The sequence below is a fragment of the Electrophorus electricus genome, chromosome 14, assembly GCF_041902795.1.
Source record: "Electrophorus electricus isolate QZ-2024a chromosome 14, ASM4190279v1, whole genome shotgun sequence".
Lineage (NCBI taxonomy): Eukaryota > Metazoa > Chordata > Actinopteri > Gymnotiformes > Gymnotidae > Electrophorus > Electrophorus electricus.
This window is the reverse complement of record NC_137510.1, coordinates 1,827,501-1,847,109: the sequence shown is the minus strand read 5'-3', so window position 1 is coordinate 1,847,109 and position 19,609 is coordinate 1,827,501. Positions and strand designations below refer to the sequence as shown.

The following is a 19,609-nucleotide window of genomic DNA, read 5'->3' as shown; positions in this document are numbered from 1 at the left end:
AGCTCAGTAGAAGTGTTTAGCATAATGCCTCTATTCCTTTCTCTCCGTCTCTCTCTGTCTTTCTCTCCGTCTCTCTCTCTCTCTGATCTCACTTACCTGTTCTATTCTCCTTCCTGCACTCTGAGGTGGAAGGGCTTTAGGACCCAGGGGACTGATAAGAACAGCTTGTTTTTTTTGTTGCTGTTTTTGTTTTTGCTTGTTTGTTTGTTTGTTTGTTTGTTTTATTTGAGCTTGTTGAGCAGTCAAATAATTCCACTCGCTTTATTGTTTCAGACTTTATGAGAATCTTTATGATAACAAAAAAAAAAAAAACAAAAAAAAAAAACAGCACCCAAGAGCAAGAGAACGAGGCAAACCGAGGGGAAGTGTGAGAGCAAGACAGAGAAAGACAGAGCTACAGGCCGAAGTCTTTGAAATGTGAACTGGCTGTCTGGGTTTCACCTGAGAATATCTCAGGCTGCTCCGGTCCCACCGCCACGCTGACCGGAATGAGAATGCAGTTCCGGGAAGACCCCAAGAGCGCAACGCTGAATACTGAACAGGAAAACCTTCATCAGAGCATTCGCATAAAGAAAAAACACCTCGCCGGCCCCTCCTGTTCTGCCCCGCGTGTGCGTTTGGTTAGGAGGTCTCATCTACATGGCTGTTTGAGCTTCACGCCTGGCTGCGTCAGAATATTCCGGAATGTCGAGAATATTAGCACGTAACAAATCTCCTCCCGAGTGGATTTACTTGACTTGCCGTGAGGGAGATGAGAGACACGCTTCGTTTAACCTATTCCGACCGTTCTCGCTGATGAAGTTAATGAAGTAGCTCAATTAGGGTTTAGACTTATGACTGTTAAGTCACTACATACACTCACAACAATAAAACAGGCCAAAATGGGCCCCCTGCTGGAATCTTTTTACATCTCAAAAACAAGAGAAACTACTGCCTCTCAGTCTGCTGAGAAAAATATAAATATTGTTCTCCCTGCAGCAGTGTGAGGCAGCCCAAAACTTAAACCACAAATCCCTTTAAATCTTGTGTGGGAGTCAGGAGTTGTTGAACACGCCACCCCCTGAGCTCTTTTTCTCATTAGCAGGCTGTCTTCCCAAATGCTATGTCGTGTCATGTGACCAGTTATGGTGCCTCGGGCATATAAAGTCAGTGTACTGATCCCAGGATGCCGGTTTGGCCCCCCTGCTGTGTCTGAGCCTGGCTGCAGAAGACCAGGTCCTGTTGCTCCACACCCAGGCAGGACAGGGCAGGACAGGGCAGGAGGGCAGGACAGGGGCAGCAGCATCCAGGAGTCACACTGAGGCCCCGCCTTCTCTGAGGTGAGGGAGCAAGGCTATCTGTACCGAGGCCCCTGAGGTCAGTGCCTGGTCCGCACGTCCCACGGCCCAGAGGCGCTTCTCGATGCGTCATTCCCTACCACGTGCTCTCGTGAGTCTCATGACCTTGTTATTGCTGTCATCTTTCATCACGGCACCCCAGCGCCACGCCGAGGGTTTAATCCGCGGGTGTAATCTGATTGGGATTCCACGGGCCGCGTGGCGGAAACCATCCTTCTTCGTCTCCTGACGACCGAGGCCGTGGCGCGACCGGGCCGGTGTGTGTGACGCCGAGGCAGGGATTGCGACAGCAGCGCGACCCTCTGTAATGTGCCACAATTACGTTTCAGATGGAATATTCCTGAAATACTCAAATAATGATCAGCCCTCGCCTCTGTGGGCCACCGTTGCTGTGGAAACTGATGAATTCCTGACAGCTGCGGGATAACGACGTTGCCCTGGCAACCTTGCCATCACACCCAACCATAAGAGAGAGCGAGCAGGAGCTGAGATTTTCTTGTGCTCATTCTCTGTGTCTGCCTGTCTCTCTCTCTCTCTCTCTCGCTCTCTCTCTCTCTCTGTGACTGTCTCTCTCTCTCTCTGTGTCTGCCTGTCTCTCTTGCTCTCTGTGACTCTCTCTCTCTGCCTGTCTCTCTCTCTCTCTGTGTCTGCCTGTCTCTCTCTCTGTCTCTCTCTCTCTGTGTGTGTCTCTCTCTCTGTCTCTCTCTCTGTGTCTCTCTGTGTGTGTCTCTGTGTCTCTCTCTGTGTCTCTCTCTCTCTCTCTCTCTCTCTCTCTCTCTCTCTCTCTCGCTCTCTCTCTCTTTTTGCCTGGGTTATTTCCTTTTGTTCTCTCTCTCTTTGTCCCACATTCTCTCATGCTCTCTCCATCTCTCTCTCTCTGTCTCTCTCTCTCTCTCTCTCTCTCTCTCTCTCTCTCTCTCTCTCTCTCTCTCTCTCTCTCTCATTCTCTCTACATTGTATATCTCCTTCATCCCCACAGACTGGAGAAAAAGGCTTTTGTTTTCCTGCAGCACTGCATCTAATACATGTATAATGTGTGTGTGTGCGTGCGTGCGTGCGTGCCTGTGCGCACATATGCATGTGTTTGTCACAATTTTTTATTTTGCAGTGGAATCAAATAATCATGAAACACAGAAACCAATTTTTAAATTCCTGGAGTCATGAATGAAGTGGAGCATGAATGAGTGGCGTTTGGATGGCACCTGGTCCTCACCCTTCTCTGACTCTGCTGAGCGTCCGTGGCCAGGAACCCTTGCCATCAAGAGCATCCAGAAGAGGAACCAGCTCAGATCCACGGCCCTTCACTGCCAAGACCGCCCCCTGCAGTACGGAGGCCGTCACAGAGGCCTGGAAGACTCTCAGGCAGGACACACCTGAAACTAAGAAATGACATTAGACATTAATCCTAGATCTGCTCTGATATTGGCTGGGTGCCAAACATTAATTTCTTAAAATAACATCAATGGGAATATCAGAATATAATAAAACTATATGTTAAAAATACTAAGGTACATATAGTGATTAATTTGGTGATTCAGACATTTAAAACTCTCCATTTTAAATCTTTTTTAATCTCGAGCTAGAGTTTAATCTAACACTATAGCTTCAAGAAGTCAAGATGCATGTAGACACAGATCTCTGAACAAAGCTGAACAGAGTAGTTGTCCACAGCATGATGCTTGCCTACAGAGCTAGAAATGGACCAGCCCCTCCACACATGAGGTCAACAGTCAAAGCTCGATCCATACCTCGAGTACTTCCAACCTCAATATGGCTCAGGTTGAAACACCATGCTTCAAGTCTCATGGAAGATAATCACTGAGGCTATTCTCAGTCCCATATGGTGGAACAAACTTCCACTGGCTGTCCAGACAGCAGAGTCCCTTGTAGTCTTCAAATGCAGACTGAAGACCCAACTATTTGTGGAATATTTAAATAACCCGTTTCGGCTCCTATGTTGACTAACTCTAGTCCTTATTGTAGGGTATTGTTTATTACACTGATGTTAACTGCTCCTATGCTGACTAACTCTAGTAATTCTTGTTTATTGCACTTAAACACGTCTGCCAAATGTCATAAATGTAAATGTAATTGTAAATTTTAGGTCACATGGTTGGGTCACATGGTTAGGTCACATGATAGGGGACCCCAGGTGTCTACAGGTAAGTCGGCCCCTCGCTGTGGCTTCCTAGTCTAGTTCACACACCTGGTAGAATGTTTTTTACATCACTTAGCGTGTATGTTACGGGCAGGTATATGTTTTACGTTTCCCTAGACAACATTAGCTGAGTGATACAGTGTGAGTTCGACCTTGTCAGTAACAGTCCATATGCAACACACACATATTCTCTCTCTCTCTCTCTCTCGCTCTCTCTCGCTCTCTCTCTCTCTCTATATATATATATATATATATATATATATATATATATATATGTATATATATGTATATATATGTATACATATGTATATATATATATATATATATATAAAACCCCCTCTTGCTTGCGTTCTCTGTCTTTCTCTCTTTCTCTATCTCCTTTCTTTCTCTCCCTCTTTCACACACCATTCTGTTTCTCTCTCTCTCTCTGTCTCTCCTCCCCCATTGCTTTTCTCCAGCCAGTGTGTTTCACTTTAGGCTGCTGGGATGTACCTTTCATCCACGCTCAGTCTGTTCCCAGAATCGTGCCATGGAGACATGGAGCTCTGCTAATTGGGAGTCTACTTGGGTATTTCAGAAAGCGTTCCTCTGACTAGGCCCATACACACCACGAGCGTCCGTGTGCATTTAAATTATGGGTACTCATCCTTATGACAAGTTTAATGTTACCCTAAGAATGTGTTCCTGTGTGTCTTTCTTTTTCTTTGTTAGGTTTCCTTGGAAAAAAATGCCTTTGAGTATTGTGAGTGATTTATACTGTAGTTACTGTTGTAGCACAACAAACATCACTCATGCATATTTACATACAGCATGAAACACACGCTTGTGCCCCCAGAATGTCTTCAGCTCATAACAACTGTCAAGGTGTCATTTTGACAGACGATTCCATTCCCGGCTGTTTTCAAAGCCTGTGTGTGTGTGTGTGTGTGTGTGTGTGTGTGTGTGTGTGTGTGTGTGTGTGTGTGTGTGTGTGTGTGTGTGTGTGTGTGTGTGTGTGTGTGTGTGTGTATTATTCCAGGCACAGGGTGGGGCTTGCAGGTCTCCTGCACAGAACTTTAATTGCTTCCTATTGGATGTTCTAATGGGTCTGTGCAACCCTGCTGTAAACTCCGTCATGCTCCACACACACACACACACACAAACACAGGCATACACAGGCGGTTTCTTTTTAGAACACACCCAGCGTCTGCAAATGTGTTGGAGTGTGTTCTCAAGCAGCTACATAATTCTGGCTCCCCCACCCTGGCCCCACCCTGGATCAAGCCCAGCCCTGACCCTGCCCCTTGTCTACAGCAGCTGCCCAGATGATCTCCATAGTCCTGTTTTCTCCCCGGCTGCTCGGCCACGTCACGGTACCTGCGGAGGGTATCTGCTCACTGGTACGGCACTGGGCACCTGACAGGGTGAGAAGCACCATGCTGCACATGGAGGCCAAACTCTCATTAAAGCATCACAGTGGTCCATCACACACACACACACACAGACACACACACGTATATATATACACACACACACACACACACAGATATACACAAACCCTCACTAACACTTACACACTCACTAATTCCAAACTCTTACATAAAAAGTTCTTCAATCTTCTATGAAATATTCTTCTATGAATCATCTGTAGCAGCTCTCTGTGTGACTATTTTGAAATATAATGAGCTCCACAGTTCACTCTGTAGATTATACATGCAGTACACAAAACCCACGATGCATCTCTTCATCTCAGTGATACATTCTGCTCCACCAACACCTGTGCCAGAGCAGAGAGGAGACACAGTCTGGATCACAGCAAGACACAGGACTGGAGACATTACAGAAGACCCCACACAGAAATAGAATACATGCGCACACACACACACACACACTCCCTCGCTACACTAACAGTATAACTATTTGCGTGGGGTATGTCCAGTGACATGGTATGTGTCCTCTTTTCCTCCGTTGTGCCCAGGGGACTCAGAGCCCAAGCCAAACCCTGCACATGAAGCCCTGGTTCAGGAATGTTACATACTGTGTAGAAGACCTGGTCAAGTTTTTCTAATGCGAGCTTGCCCTCGTACACCCCAACACGGACTGACCTGTTGCCCTGCTGATGCAACACCCAGCCACAATGACCCAGCCACAATGACCCAGTCACAGTGACCCAGTCACAGTGACCAGTCTCCATGACCCAGGCTTGCTGCCAGGTTCAATCCCAGAAACTCCTCTGTCTCTCTCCACTCTCAAAGTCTTAGCTAGCTTCAGCAGGTGAGACAACTCCTGTGTCCAATATGTGCTCAGTGTGAGACACTTGATATCCAAGCCCTGGCTCACTGGGCACTCGTACACGTATCCCTGAAGAGGAAAGAGTCCTTAGTTCTGGTTTGGTAGTAACTACAGTCAAACTAAAGCGCTTCCCCAGAGACTAGGCGGTCGAGGGCTTCTGATAGCCTGAGGAGAGTGAGTCATTTGCTGATCTTTCCTCACACGTCACACAGGAAGCATGGAAGTGCGTATCGGTCCTCACCCACCCAATTTGGGGACCAGCTGTGACAACCAAGATTTGCAAAAATAAAAGAAATAGCAAGTGGGTGTGTCTTATGCACGCGGTACAATGGGAGTAAAGTGGGCGTGTCTTGTGCGTGCGGTACAGTGAGAGTAAAGTGGGTGTGTCTTGTGCGTGCGGTACAATGAGAGTAAAGTGGGCGTGTCTTGTGCACGCGATACAATGGGAGTGAAAACACACACACACACATACACACACACATAAAAACACACACACGTACACACACACACGCACACACACACACACACACACACACACAAACATGCATGCACCCTCACGAATTCCAAACTCTTACGTAAAAACAGTTCTTCAATCTTCTATGAAACATTCTTCAATGAATCATCTGTAGCAGCTCTCTGTGTGACTATTTTGAAATATACTGAGCTCCACAGTTCACTCTGTAGATTATACATGCAGTACACAAAACCCACGATGCATCTCTTCATCTCAGTGATACATTCTGCTCCACCAACACCTGTGGCAGAGCAGAGAGGAGACACAGTCTGGATCACAGCAGGACACAGGACTGGAGACATTACAGAAGACCCCACACAGAAATAGCATACATGCGCACACACACACACACACTCCCTCGCTACACTAACAGTATAACTATTTGTGTGGGGTATGTCCAGTGACATGGTATGTGTCCTCTTTTCCTCCGTTGTGCCCAGGGGACTCAGAGCCCAAGCCAAACCCTGCACATGAAGCCCTGGTTCAGGAATGTTACATACTGTGTAGAAGACCTGGTCAAGTTTTTCTAATGCGAGCTTGCCCTCGTACACCCCAACACGGACTGACCTGTTGCCCTGCTGATGCAACACCCAGCCACAATGACCCAGCCACAATGACCCAGTCACAGTGACCCAGTCACAGTGACCAGTCTCCATGACCCAGGCTTGCTGCCAGGTTCGATCCCAGAAACTCCTCTGTCTCTCTCCACTCTCAAAGTCTTAGCTAGCTTCAGCAGGTGAGACAACTCCTGTGTCCAATATGTGCTCAGTGTGAGACACTTGATATCCAAGCCCTGGCTCACTGGGCACTCGTACACGTATCCCTGAAGAGGAAAGAGTCCTTAGTTCTCGTTCGGTAGTAACGCAGTCTTCTGCACGCGATACAATGGGAGTAAAATGGGCGTGTCTTGTGCACGTGGTACAATGAGAGTAAAGTGGGCGTGTCTTGTTCATGAAGGAGAATGATAGTAAAGTGGGCAGTGTCTTGTGCGGTACAATGTGAGGAAGCTGGAAGCTGTAGCCAAGGCCCCTCCCACTCATCGCTGCAAATTTGTTTTTGCTCATGTGTCAAAAAAGTGATGAGGTCCGAGACCTGCCCCATTACAACGCCACCTGTTGGACATCAGTGATACCTGCTACAACCTGCAAAGAACTACAGCTCTACCTACTGGTGTATGCATTGACATAATGGCCATTGAACTGTGCACAGGATTGACACTGAGACACTACGTTATCTTGAGATGGAATTTATTGTGCTTATGTAGACTCACCTGTCTGAGAAATTGGTTTAGCCTGAGGGGGGGCTTCCTGTATTTAGGGAACTTTATTTATGCTGTCTAAGCAGCATCCAACTTTATTTTAAACTGGTGCTGAGGTCTGGTCCAGCATTAGTGGGTAGGACTGCTGATTAATGTCTGAGGAACCTGAGAGACCTGCTGAACTGCTGATGTACTTTTAGAACCAGCAATTTATTTACATTTACATTTACAGTTAGGGCATTTGGCAGATGCTCTTATACAGAGCCACTTACACAAGTGCTTTTTCATTTCTTCATAGAATACATCCTAGCCAGTACAGCAGGTTAGAGTCCACTGTACCAATGAGCTAGAATACTGTAGAAATACAGGGATCACTGATGATGCCCAGAAAAGTGAAACAAGTGTAACCTCTGTATCAGACAACGATAAGTGCAATAACAAACAATATCAAACTATATGTGCTGTACAAATTATACGAGGTTCGGTTACCCAACAAGAGCAGGATCAATGATCATTTTAAAAATTCCACAAATAGTTGGGTCTTCAGTCTGCGTTTGAAGACTGCAAGGGGCTCTGATGTGTGGACACCCACGGAAGTTCATTCCACTATCTGCGAGCCAGATAGTCTCCATGGTTGTTTTCCATGAGACTTGAAGCATGGTGTTTCAAGCCGAGCTGTACTTTAAGTTAAAAGTGCTTAAGGTATGGATCTTGGCTTTGATCACTGTCATCATGTATGGAGGGGCTGGTCTATTTTAGCTTTGTAGGCGAGCATTAGAGTTTTAAATTTGAATGGATAGGCTAGTGGAAGCCTGTGAAGGCAACACAGTCATAGAGGTCTGATGTCTGTTAGAGGAAGACCAGCAATTAGCAAGTTGCAGTAGTCTAGCTTTAAGATGATGAGAGACTGCACAAGCACCTGGGCAGCTTCCTGTGAGAGAAAGGGTCGAATCCTTCATATGTTACAAAGGGTTAGATTTAAAACATGAGTTGAGAACGACAATTGTTTGTCCAAAGTTCTGCCCAGGCTACGAGCAAAAATGTGCAGAAGCTTCTGGGTTGAGCTTCAAGCAGTGGGATTTCATCCATGATTCAATGTCAGTCGAGCATGATGAGATATTTATTTCCCTTTCACTTCATTAGCACCTTTTACTAATAAACTGAGCACAATAAACTTACCTGAAGGTGTCCTGTAATCCGAGACCTCCCACGGATCAAAATATCCTCTGATGGGGAATTTTCACATTTTAGGGGGATTTTAGGTAACGTGTTGTGTGTGTATAAGTGTGTGTGTGTGTGTGTGTGTGTGTGTATGGAAATATTCTTGACTGACGCTGTGAAACCTTTTTTTTTTTAAAACACGTGCCATTATCAGTGCCAGCCTGTGTGATGTACCCATCCGGGTTGATGAAGGTTAAAAAAAAAAAATCTAGCTACACTTTCCACAGACTCCCACGTTTAAGAGTGAAACAGAAACAAAAGAACTGCAAACACGTGACAGGAAGTTAGGGCCTCACCCTCACACAAAAGTACAGTACTGGTGCTTCACACACACCTCAGCATCTCATTACAACTTCCCGCAGCAGGAAATATCTGCGACTGCAAATGTTGCTCACAGCGCTCCTCGTATGCGTCGCACAGGCCGCCAGGATGTCCCCGCAAACCGGCGCCCTCACAGGAGTGCGAGAGGATTCACACAGCATGGGATTTCTGGGCCAAATGAATCTGCTTGAGGAAATTGCATTCAGTGCAGTTGCTTACAGAAAATACTACGGCGATCTGTGATTTCTCTCATTCCCCCTTCACTGTTTGCTACATATTCAAATGCCAAGAAAAGGGGGCGCTATGGGCTTTTATCCCTTATGAAGATTTATGGTCATGCACTGCAATTTCATGTCCACAAAGCTTGCCCTTTGCTTATGAAACATTTGAACACAAACAAAGCTATTACCCTAGCAGAGTCTGCAGTCTTGTGAACAAGTCTACTGTCATACCTTTTCTCTTTTCAGACACGCTTTGGCAGTGTTTTCCCCAGTCGGTCTGCCCAGGCTGGCTTGCCGTTCATCACCCCTTTCTAATACCCCCCCACCCCCACCCACCCCAGACCGTTATCTCTGGGAGCATCCGTGGCTTGGTATTGTCTTTGCTTCCTCTGCTCATGCGACTACACTGCCTTCCGCTGCCACGTCGAGGCGGAGCACCAATGGCCCCTGGCGCGATGGAAAGGACATCAGTCAGCGGGGCCCACGTGCCTGGAACCTCCGACCAGCCGTGCCGCCTCCTCTGCTCCGGTGTGACTTGTGTGAGCCTCCTCCTTCATCCATTCATCGCTCATGCTTCTTCAGCCATTATCTGCAGTTGCTGTAGCCGCCGTAATAGCTGCTCCTCTCTCTCTCTCTCTCTCTCTCTCTCTCTCTCTCTCTCTCTCTCTCTCTCTCTCTCTCTCTCTCTCTCTCTCTCCCTCTCTCTCTCTCTCTCTCTCTCTCTCTCTAACTACAGAGCCCCATACCCAATCATCCCAGCCATGCCACCAATCCACCACTACCCCACTGTATCCCAGCAGACCTTTCGAGCCACGGGGCAGGTGTGAGAGCAGAGCAGATGGGCAGGCATAGACCGAGATGTACCCACCTCAGGATCCGGACTTAATGTGAAGATGAAAGTGTCTGAGGAGGGGAAAAAACACAACATCAAATTCGAGTGGGAGCACACAATGGAAGCATTACAGCGGAACTGTGTGATTGTACACTCGAAACTATTTTGCACGGGAAAGCAACTAATGATTGAAAAAAATTGTACAGCCACATGCTCAAATACACAAAGTTATTACACTGATGCATTCAACGGGACTTCTGTGGGAAAGAGAATGGGTAAGATAACAAATTAGCTGGAAGAACTTAATAACAAACAAAACCACTCAATTAAAAGGTTTGTTTTGGATAAAGCTCCACCCTGCCAAACATTTTTAATGTGTGTCCTCTCGTCTGTCTCTCCTCTGATCATTGCGGATTAACCCTGATGTGAGCCACGAAGGGGCGTAGGGAACCAGAGGTTCCGGTGGCTGGGGGTCGAGGTTGGGTTGGGGGGACCAGAGCTGGTTGGAGTTGTGGAGGTGGTGTGGAGGTGGTGTGTGGTTCAGGTACTGCCGGCCTCTTCCTAGTCCATGGGGCGGGAGGCAGGTGACAGACAGGTGTGTGCGAGCTGGCTGTCTGCCGGTCGCCCGGGAGGTGTTTGGCGCCTCGGGCCTGAGTTTGCAGGATTCCTGCCCGATCAGGCCCCACTTAGCGCAGACGTGGGTGTGGCTAACAGAGAATGGTATTCCTAAGCCCAGTGGCTTTAAGGACCCACTGAGTCAGCGATCCAGACTGCTGCAAAGGTGAATGTTTTCTAGCAATTACCAAACCCCAGTTTACGCGCTGTGTAAATTAAGGAGCTCTCTTTTGTCTTCCCAGTTTAAGGATCCCAGCTTGTCCTCCGTCGAGAGGTGTAATGGTATTTGCTTGTCCTCTTCCATCGAGCACAAGCGTTAGGGGCTATGCCCTCGGGTTGCTCAGCTCTCTGGGGTGATATGACGGCCTCTTTTGGGTGGACGTGGGACACGTCAGATATCTTTATGTAACCTTTAAAAACACAACAGTATATGTTTCAGGCCTACGCCAGCCCTACATTTGCCTAAAGGGATGACGAAATGCTGTGGACTGTGGCAGGTTAATTCCTCCTTGGTGAATGTCTCGCTGAAAGCGAACAAAGAGTGGACACTAGCTTGATGAGTTTGGTGATCTGTGCTTGGCTAATAGCGAGACCACCCAGTACTAGGATGGATTCAAGAGTATCTTTTTCAACTCTCTCTCTCTCTCTCTCTCTCTCTCTCTCTCTCTCTCTCTCTCTCTCTCTCTCTCTCTGTGTGTGTGACCTAAAGCTAAGTCTAGAGTTTAATTCAGCAGCCAAAAAGAAATTATTTTATTTTGTATTAATTTTTCAAATAAAAGCTTTTATATATATATAATTATTTCTCATACTGAGTTGCCTAATATCTCCATAGCATTAACACGTCCTTGCTGTGTGTGGGTGTGGAAAGTTGGCAGGGCAGCATAAGAGAATGTGAGCTTTGCTAATAGGCTGCAGCACTGAGCTAATTGGGATGATTTAGCCAGTTGGGAGCACTTGGCTGGACTAATATGAGCTCTGACAGGGACAGTGGGACGACGTGTCCGAGTCCCCGGTTCCATCTCCAGCCCCTGACCACAGGGCAGGTTGATCAACGTGGCCTTGCAGAAAGTCAGCGCAACTGCCTCCTTCTCCTCTGCTCGTCCGTCAGAGGTTAACGGCCGGAAGCCCTGACCTGCTAATCCTGGAAGGCCTTTTTCTGGGGAGGGTGAGCACACTTCGTCCATCCTCACCCCCCCCACTGTTCCCTGCAACCACGGCGCTGTCTGGCAGCAGCCATGACACCAGGGCTGCCCACAGCTGCCTGCTACTCGCTACCCCTTTATTATTTTAGAATTATTTAGAATTTAGACTAGAATTTAGTCTTTATTTCATTACTTTTCCTTATATAGTTCCAAAATCTCTAAGTGCTTTACACAGGAAATATTTGACGTCCGAGTTAATGATGATAAAAATTAAGATAATATTAAATAATGCAATATATTACTACAGTGTTTAAAACGTATTAAAAAATTAAGGCTCTCCAATACACTAAGTAAATGTTAGCACAAATAAATATGTTTATAAATTGGATTTTTTAAATCCCCTAATCTAGTTTACATTCCCAATCTTTTCTAGAAGCTCGTCCACGCCGTGAGATGTCAGAGCTCCGATGGATCCGCAGCAGGCCTCGCTTGTCCGAGCGCTGTGGCCATAATGTGCTCAGACTATAAAAACCTCTCATTTCTGTCTGTTGTTTGTGATGCGCTGCGATAATTGTGTGAGTGTTACTGGGCTGTTTTTGGTCAAGATGTCCTCCTGTTTCTACACTGAATCTTCCTGAATATATTTTTGGGAGTCTGTTTTCTTGGGCTGTGTTTTGAACTCTGTGGCTATTTACTTGTACTCTATTTGCTGTCGAGCACTGGATTGTGGATTATGGATTAGAGACCGTTTCATCAGATTTGGATTGTGGATTAAAGATTAGAGACTGTTTTAGATTTGGATTGTGGATTATGGATTAGAGACTGTTTCATCAGATTTGGATTGTGGATTAAAGATTAGAGACTGTTTTAGATTTGGATTGTGGATTATGGATTAGAGACTGTTTTAGAAGATTTGGATTGTGGAATATGGATTAGCGATTGTTTCATCATATTTCCATTCATACTCACTATATTTTCACAGTGAAAAACAAGTGACTAAAATTCTCAAATCAGTTCCCTGAAGGTGTAAGATGCTTCATAAACACAGTCTCCTGCTCTAACTCTGCACATTGCGTTCGGTTCGTTAACAACAAGCAGTTGAAACAGTTACAACAGCATTTCACTGCAAGTTATACCATGTATGACTATGTATGTGACAAATAAATCTTTGAAACTTGAAGCAGGTGAATTAGTGTAACAGGTGTATTCGAGCAGGGGAAGGATGTTTTCTTCATTTTATATCATCTAAACGTTTAAATGCACACTGAAAGGAAAACCACTTTGGCTGAGCTGTTATGTTGCACACTGTTGCCCCTGTTTTGAAGTTTTTGTACACAATAACTTCCAGGCTCGGTTTAAGTTTGTTTAGATACATTGCTTAGAGTTCGTTCTAGTGTGGGAGAAGCATGCGTTTTTCTTCATATGTAGCAACCTCCCTCTGTTCGCACTGACCTCCACAGCTCTATTGTTATCACCCACAAGAGAAGCTTCTCCGTCTGGGCCCTCCAGGACATGGGAGCAGGACAACTGTCCTCCCCGCCCAAGGCTAGCGCGCACTGGGGACTACAGGACCCTCGGTAGCTCTGCCTCCTAGCTGACCTGCTAAGATGCGGGTCGGGTCTGTGCCCAGGCAGGTGACCCATGCCTTCGCCTCAGGATCATCTGATGACCTGCGAGACAGGAACTGAAGTTCCCCTGTTTAGTAAGAGGGGTCTATTTAATAAAAATTGTTTCACCACTTGTTCTGAATACAATAAAGCAGACTGATGGAACTCGTACACAAATATAAACACACACACACTAGACTGAGAGAAAATAAGAAAGCGTGAAAGAGAAAGTGTGTGTGTGTGTGTGTGTGTGTGTGTGTGAGAGAGTGTCTGTGTGCATGTGTTTGTGTGTGCACGTGTGTATGTGAGTGTGTGTGTGTGCATGTGTGTGTGTGAGTGTGTATGTGAGTGTGTGTGTGCATGTGTGTGTGAGTGTGTGTGTGTGTGTGTATGTGTGTGTGTGCGTGCACGTGTGTATGTGTGTGTGTGTGTGTGTGTGTGTGTGTGTGCGTGTGTGCGCGTGCATGTGTGTGTGCACGTCTGTATGTGTGTCTGTGTGTGTGAGAGTGTGTGTGTGTGCGTGTGTGTGTGCACGTGTGTGTGTGAGTGTGCACGTGTGTATGTGTCTATTTACATTTTTAATCTGCATGTGCATCTATGTATTTGAAAAGAGGTGATAAAAGCAGGTGTCACCATGTGGGTGGCTACTGATGAGTTGGTCGCGCCACTAAACTTTGGCATTATACCGCATTTAACATGCACATGTTTAGTGAACACTAAACACCTTCAGCAACACCTTCCTGTCCATCCATTGATTTGGCCTTGACTGAGATCACCTTGAAACAAGAGGTTGTAGCTAACTGAGTGATTAAGTTAATCAAGCAACTGAACGACTGAAGCTACTGTCCCATCCTGACTGCCCTCACACCGCTGAACTGTACAACCTGTTTCACAAAGATTTGTACCTTTGACTCTGTTCCTATTACAGCACTAATCAGTGAAACATCATATCCTCAGACATGCTTACCTGAGTCTGTGCATGCTACACTTGAACACTTTCACTTTGCTTGTACCACAAATGCACACGGCACTCTAAAAATGTCATAGCAGTCTGATCATGTCTGAAGAACATTTATGCAGGAGACCCAATTTTTATCAAAATTTTGCCTCTGACCCCATTTGGCACCCAACTGTTCCACAGACATGAGGAGGATTAAGGCCCGCATAAACTTTACTGCTGTACGCAGTAAGGCGTGTCTGAGGTTTCACCGTATCCCTCCAGCAGGGAGTGTCCAGTCTCAGTCACATGATGGGAGTCTCTGGGAAACCATCAGACACCTCGCAGTGCGTTTCATCTCACCGCCTTGAGTGAAGTGCGCATGTGTAGAAGTGGGACGACGCCTGAGACAGCCGTGGTGAACTCTCCCCAGTAACGTCCATCATGCCTAAACTCCTACACTCCACACATGGCACCACACCATCAGGTACTCGCGTTACCACGGAGACGGTTCAGCTGTAGGCCGGGGTCTGCGCCACACGCTTCACACTCACGGGCTGTGCCGTTCCGGTTTGCCCTGAGATACGTGGACACTGAGCAAAAAACCCCTTTCTTTTAGATACCAAAAACCCCAGATGGCCTGCCAGTATTGCCGATTATTATCATAATATTCAGCTTTAGCTCAGAGTACTGGAGGAGCAGGACGAGGATGTGGTGTGAATTTCTGTGTTTTTGATGGTGCAGGAACAAGGTAAACGCACATGACGCTCACACAGCTCCGAGCTCCCAGCCAGCTGTGCAGGAAACTGTTTGCCTGTGCAGGTTTGTTCTGAGCTTGAGCGCACTTTTCTTTAATGCCCTTTTCACCAAAGAAAATCCATTTGATCAACACTCCATAAAGCCCCTGTAAAGGTGCCATTTATTCCTACGTCCCGGTGCTCTTAGGCTCGAGGCGTTTATCTGTCCGCGAGGTATAAGCATGCCATTAGCCGAGGAGCTGATGGATCTCTCCCAGTCGCAGCAGAGCTAGTTTCATAATGACTTCAGCTAATGTCAGTCGTTTAGCTTGGGGAGATTTTATAAAGAAATATTAGCACTTAGGACAGTCACGCTACATGTCCTCCAGACGCAGAAATCAGCAGGTCAGATTCAGATTGGTTGTCATGTCTTTATTTACTTATTTATTTATTTCTGAAGCGATTCCGGGGGCAAGGGGGCTTTGTGTTTAATTAGCCTCTGAATGTGTTGTGTGTAAATGGGTGTGAGGGGGTGACTGGCTAATTACTAGTCCCCAGACGTGTTGTGGCCCGGAGCAGTGGGACGCTGTTGTTGGAGTGTCTCTGCACTGGTAAGAGTCCGTCAGGCAGGCACTCTGTGGGCATGTTAGCAGTTATATACCACGTTACAGAGACTCAGGGTCTGAGTCGATCTCTAGCCTTTGCATATCTAAACTGTGTTCCTAAAAGAGAAACTCTTAAAGCAATATTCACACCACTACGTGCTAATGTCCTTTATGACGCAGGTTGACGCTTGATGTTTAGGAAGTGAAAGTCTTTGGCTTGATTTTTCTAATCAGTTGGAATTACGTAATTATGATTTTTGCTCCGTATTTTACACACCTCGATTTGAAAAGCCATGGGTAGACAGAAGCGCCATGGGACTTTGCAGTTCCACTAATAAATTCATTCAAATCCATTAATGTTGTCCTATAACTGGAGTAGTCTTCGCTTGTGTAGCTACCAGCTGCAGTCACACAACTAAAGGTGCTCAATGACATGATGTAATGGCTCGGAGGCCAGCTGGTGGGTTGGCGTAAATAATTTATTAAGAATCGCACAATTTAGTAAGAAATGGATCCCAGCGATATCAAACCTACAATACATTCAAATGGTCAGCTGCCAAACGGCCCAGAATGCCTAAATAAAACGTGAAACTATGGCATGCTTCTGCTCTTTCCAGTGAATCCATTTTCTTCTGTTTCTTGGAGCGTGTGTGGCGCTCTGTAGTAGGATCCGACACCTCTGTCCTCTCAGAGGCGCTGTCGAAAACGCTAGCGATTAGCCGGAACGCTAACCTCCAAATGACCACATTTCACCGCTCTCACCACCAAAGCCTCTTTCCTTAATGGCATTGTTTTTCCCGAAGCTTGTACGGCTAATGGCCGCAAAGCAGGAGGAATTCTGGAGGCTCCCCAAGTGTGTGAGGGTCTAATGAATTTGACTACATTCCTTCTCTCCTCTCCCCTGTTCCTGCGTGCCTGGTCTCAATATTTTGTCGTTGTGACCATGATTAGCATTCAATTAACCCAACCTATTACTTCAAGTGGTCGCTGCTTTAAACGGAAAACGCAGCACTCTCGTAATCAGCGCGATCCTGTCGCACCATCCACATCGCTGCAGAAGCAGCGATGAATTAGGTTGGGTTTCTTCTCACTCTTAAAGGAGGTGACCGACACAATACGTCTCAGATTTCCTTCAAGGCTTTCCTGAGCTCACAGTGGCAGCCTTTTGTTTGTGATCATGGCCACGTTTGACAGATTTCTGCTCTGGGCTGTCCGTGGCCAAACCCGGGAAGCGTATTCTAGCAGTCTTACATAAGCTGCCTCTTCTCTGCTGCTGTTGCATTTTCTTTCAGTTTATGAAAATACTGCCATGTGCTGTTCCCTTCAGTATTAAGCAACTCATCTGGCATGCTTTGGTTTCTCTCTCTCGGACCTCAGCTGGCATGGACAGCCTCAGCAGACCGCGTCTCTGTGAGGTTGAGCAATCCTTCAGTGGTGGATTTCTGTCGCTCGTAGTAGTGGCAATGAAACGTCGTTCTCCGGCATCAAGGGGGCAGAGGAGCAGTATACAGGAACAAACCCTTCAGCACCAGCACACCAGAAGAGATTAGAGACCAGGGGAGCGCAGGAGGTGGGAGGGGCAGGCGGACGGGGGTGGTGGTGTACTCCCAGTCGAGCTGTTTGTTTACGCGCACATTCCTCTGGCTCTTCATTCTACTCCTCCTTCAGCACTATCTCCCCCTCAATCTCTCCCTCTCTCCCTTTCTAGCTCCCTCTGTCAGTCTTGCGGTGCTAATAACATTAATAATGACAATAACATTCATAATACGAGCGTGCACTGTCCACCTCTCTGTTAGTCTAGAATCAGTAGCAATTATCCTCTTCAGTTTCCCGTCTCAGTTTTGGAGTCTCTGCCTGAAGAACGTTTGATATTTGTCTCGGGTTTTGTCTACAGAGCTACTCACGTTGCTGTTGTTTGTGGTCCAAACCTCTCTGTCTCTCTGCAGACGGAGTGTGACATTCTTTCCTTCTAGTCCTTATTGCTTTGTGGCATGGATTGGGCTCATCTCTAGTAATGTGTGGCAAGTCTCTCTCTCTCTCTTTCTCTTTCTCTCTCTCTCTCTCTCTCTCTCTCTCTGATATATATATCAATTAATGGCACAAGGCGGTTCCAACCCTCACAGGGCGCGCACACACACACTCATTCACACTGGTTTAATTCACATACCTGAGTCACTATACCTGTTGGGCTTTTATTTATGAAGAGCTTGTATCTGTTCTCTTTGGCCATTCATCCAGGCTGTTTTCGTAGGCTGTTTTGTATGTTTGGAACACTCTCGACTGTATTTCTCTCAGGGGTCTCTCAGGGTCTTCCTCTCAGGGGTCTCTCTCAGGGGTCTCTCTCCCTCCTCTCCCTTGCAGGCTGTGCTCTGCAGGCTGTTGTCTCGGTCTGCTCAGAGGAATGTGTCCCGGGTGAGGCCCTGATCTCGCTGTAGCTTGGGCCCCAGGGCAGATGTGAGAACACCATGTATTCTTCTCATTAGCGAGCCCATTAAGGCCTGGGCCCAGTAATTTCAGGGCAGTGGGTGATTATAATTAGCCTGTCCTGAGGAGGGAGGAGGCATCACAGTGCCCAGTATTGTAATTAGATTATTCTGTTATGAAAAGCCACATCTGTGATTGACTGCAAGTAATGCTACCATCACACTCAACTTCGACTGCGTTCGGAGATATTGTATAGTAGGGAACACGTGATTTGTGATGGATTGGGGTTGGGGTTAGGGTTGGGGTATTTGTGTAGATGTAAGAGACCTAGACTTCGTTGTTTTTGAGGGCTTCAGGCTTTGGTGGCACTGGTGTTGATGGTTTTTAGATGTATCAGAACACTCTACACTATTCAGTCCAATGCTTCTTAAGTCAGGCACTGGGTGAAGGTTTGTCTGCATAGAACGCCCTTAATAAATCAATGACAAACTTTAAATTAGCATCATTAGATAACACGTGTCACAAGAGCCTAACCAAAGTGAGAAAATACAAACTGATCTAACAATTCCCTAGACAGTTTAAAAATGTCAAAATATTTGTTCAACAATAATGAAATTTGTTTGTTTGTTTTGTCACGTATTTAACACTAGATGAGCTAGAGGCTCCAGCCAATCACACGGTCTCTTACGTCACTCCTTCAGTCCTGGCATGCCCTAATTGATGAAAAAAGACAAAAAAGTATTAAATGAATGTCATACTGCAAGAAGTTAGTGATTAAATGTGATTAAATGGTACTTCTGTATTGATTACATACAGCTGAGCGTTGTGTGTTTTTGTATATGTAGGATGGCTCTCTGCAGTCTGCTTCTCCCGGGAGTAAAACAGAAAACGGGGTAAACAGATGACTGTTTCCTGTCAAACACGAAATGAAGCTCCTCCAACAACCACAGAAACCCTGCCAGTTAAAAGTACCTTTAGAGGATAAGTTACTACATCTTTCTGCCTCTATCTCTCTCTCTCTTTCCATCTTTCTATCTCTCTTTCTGCCTCCTACCTTGTGTTCGTATATGATAGGTTGCTAAATTCTAAATCTTAATCTTATTAATGTAAATTCTAAATCTGTAAAGAAATCTTTGGTTTCAAACATTCTCTCAAGTCCAGCTCTCTTGTTCTGTTTGGTTTTGTGGTGCTGCTGGAATATTCTTAGTTTAACATCAGAATCCTTCAAGGATCACTGTCACACATTTCACTGTGGCAGTTTGTTTCCCACTAAGTAATCTGTATTATGGGTTCAAGTATGTTGTTGTTGGGTTGATTCTAATCATATTTGCAGTTTGGTTCTGATCTCAGTGCTATGAGGTGGGGTGCAGGTGTAGATTTTGGAGAAATGGATCTCTGAATGTGTCCAT

General features: G+C 46.1%; 1 long non-coding RNA gene across 1 annotated transcript; it reads right to left on the bottom strand.

Moving 5' to 3' along the window:
* Positions 1-1,517: 1,517 nt before the first annotated feature.
* Positions 1,518-5,824, bottom strand: LOC145651105 (uncharacterized). Its single transcript, XR_014116771.1, has 3 exons — positions 5,580-5,824; positions 2,551-2,716; positions 1,518-1,639 (listed from the first exon to the last, which is right to left on the bottom strand). It is a non-coding gene; the product is annotated as an uncharacterized LOC145651105 (long non-coding RNA).
* Between the last annotated feature and the right edge of the window lie 13,785 nt (positions 5,825-19,609).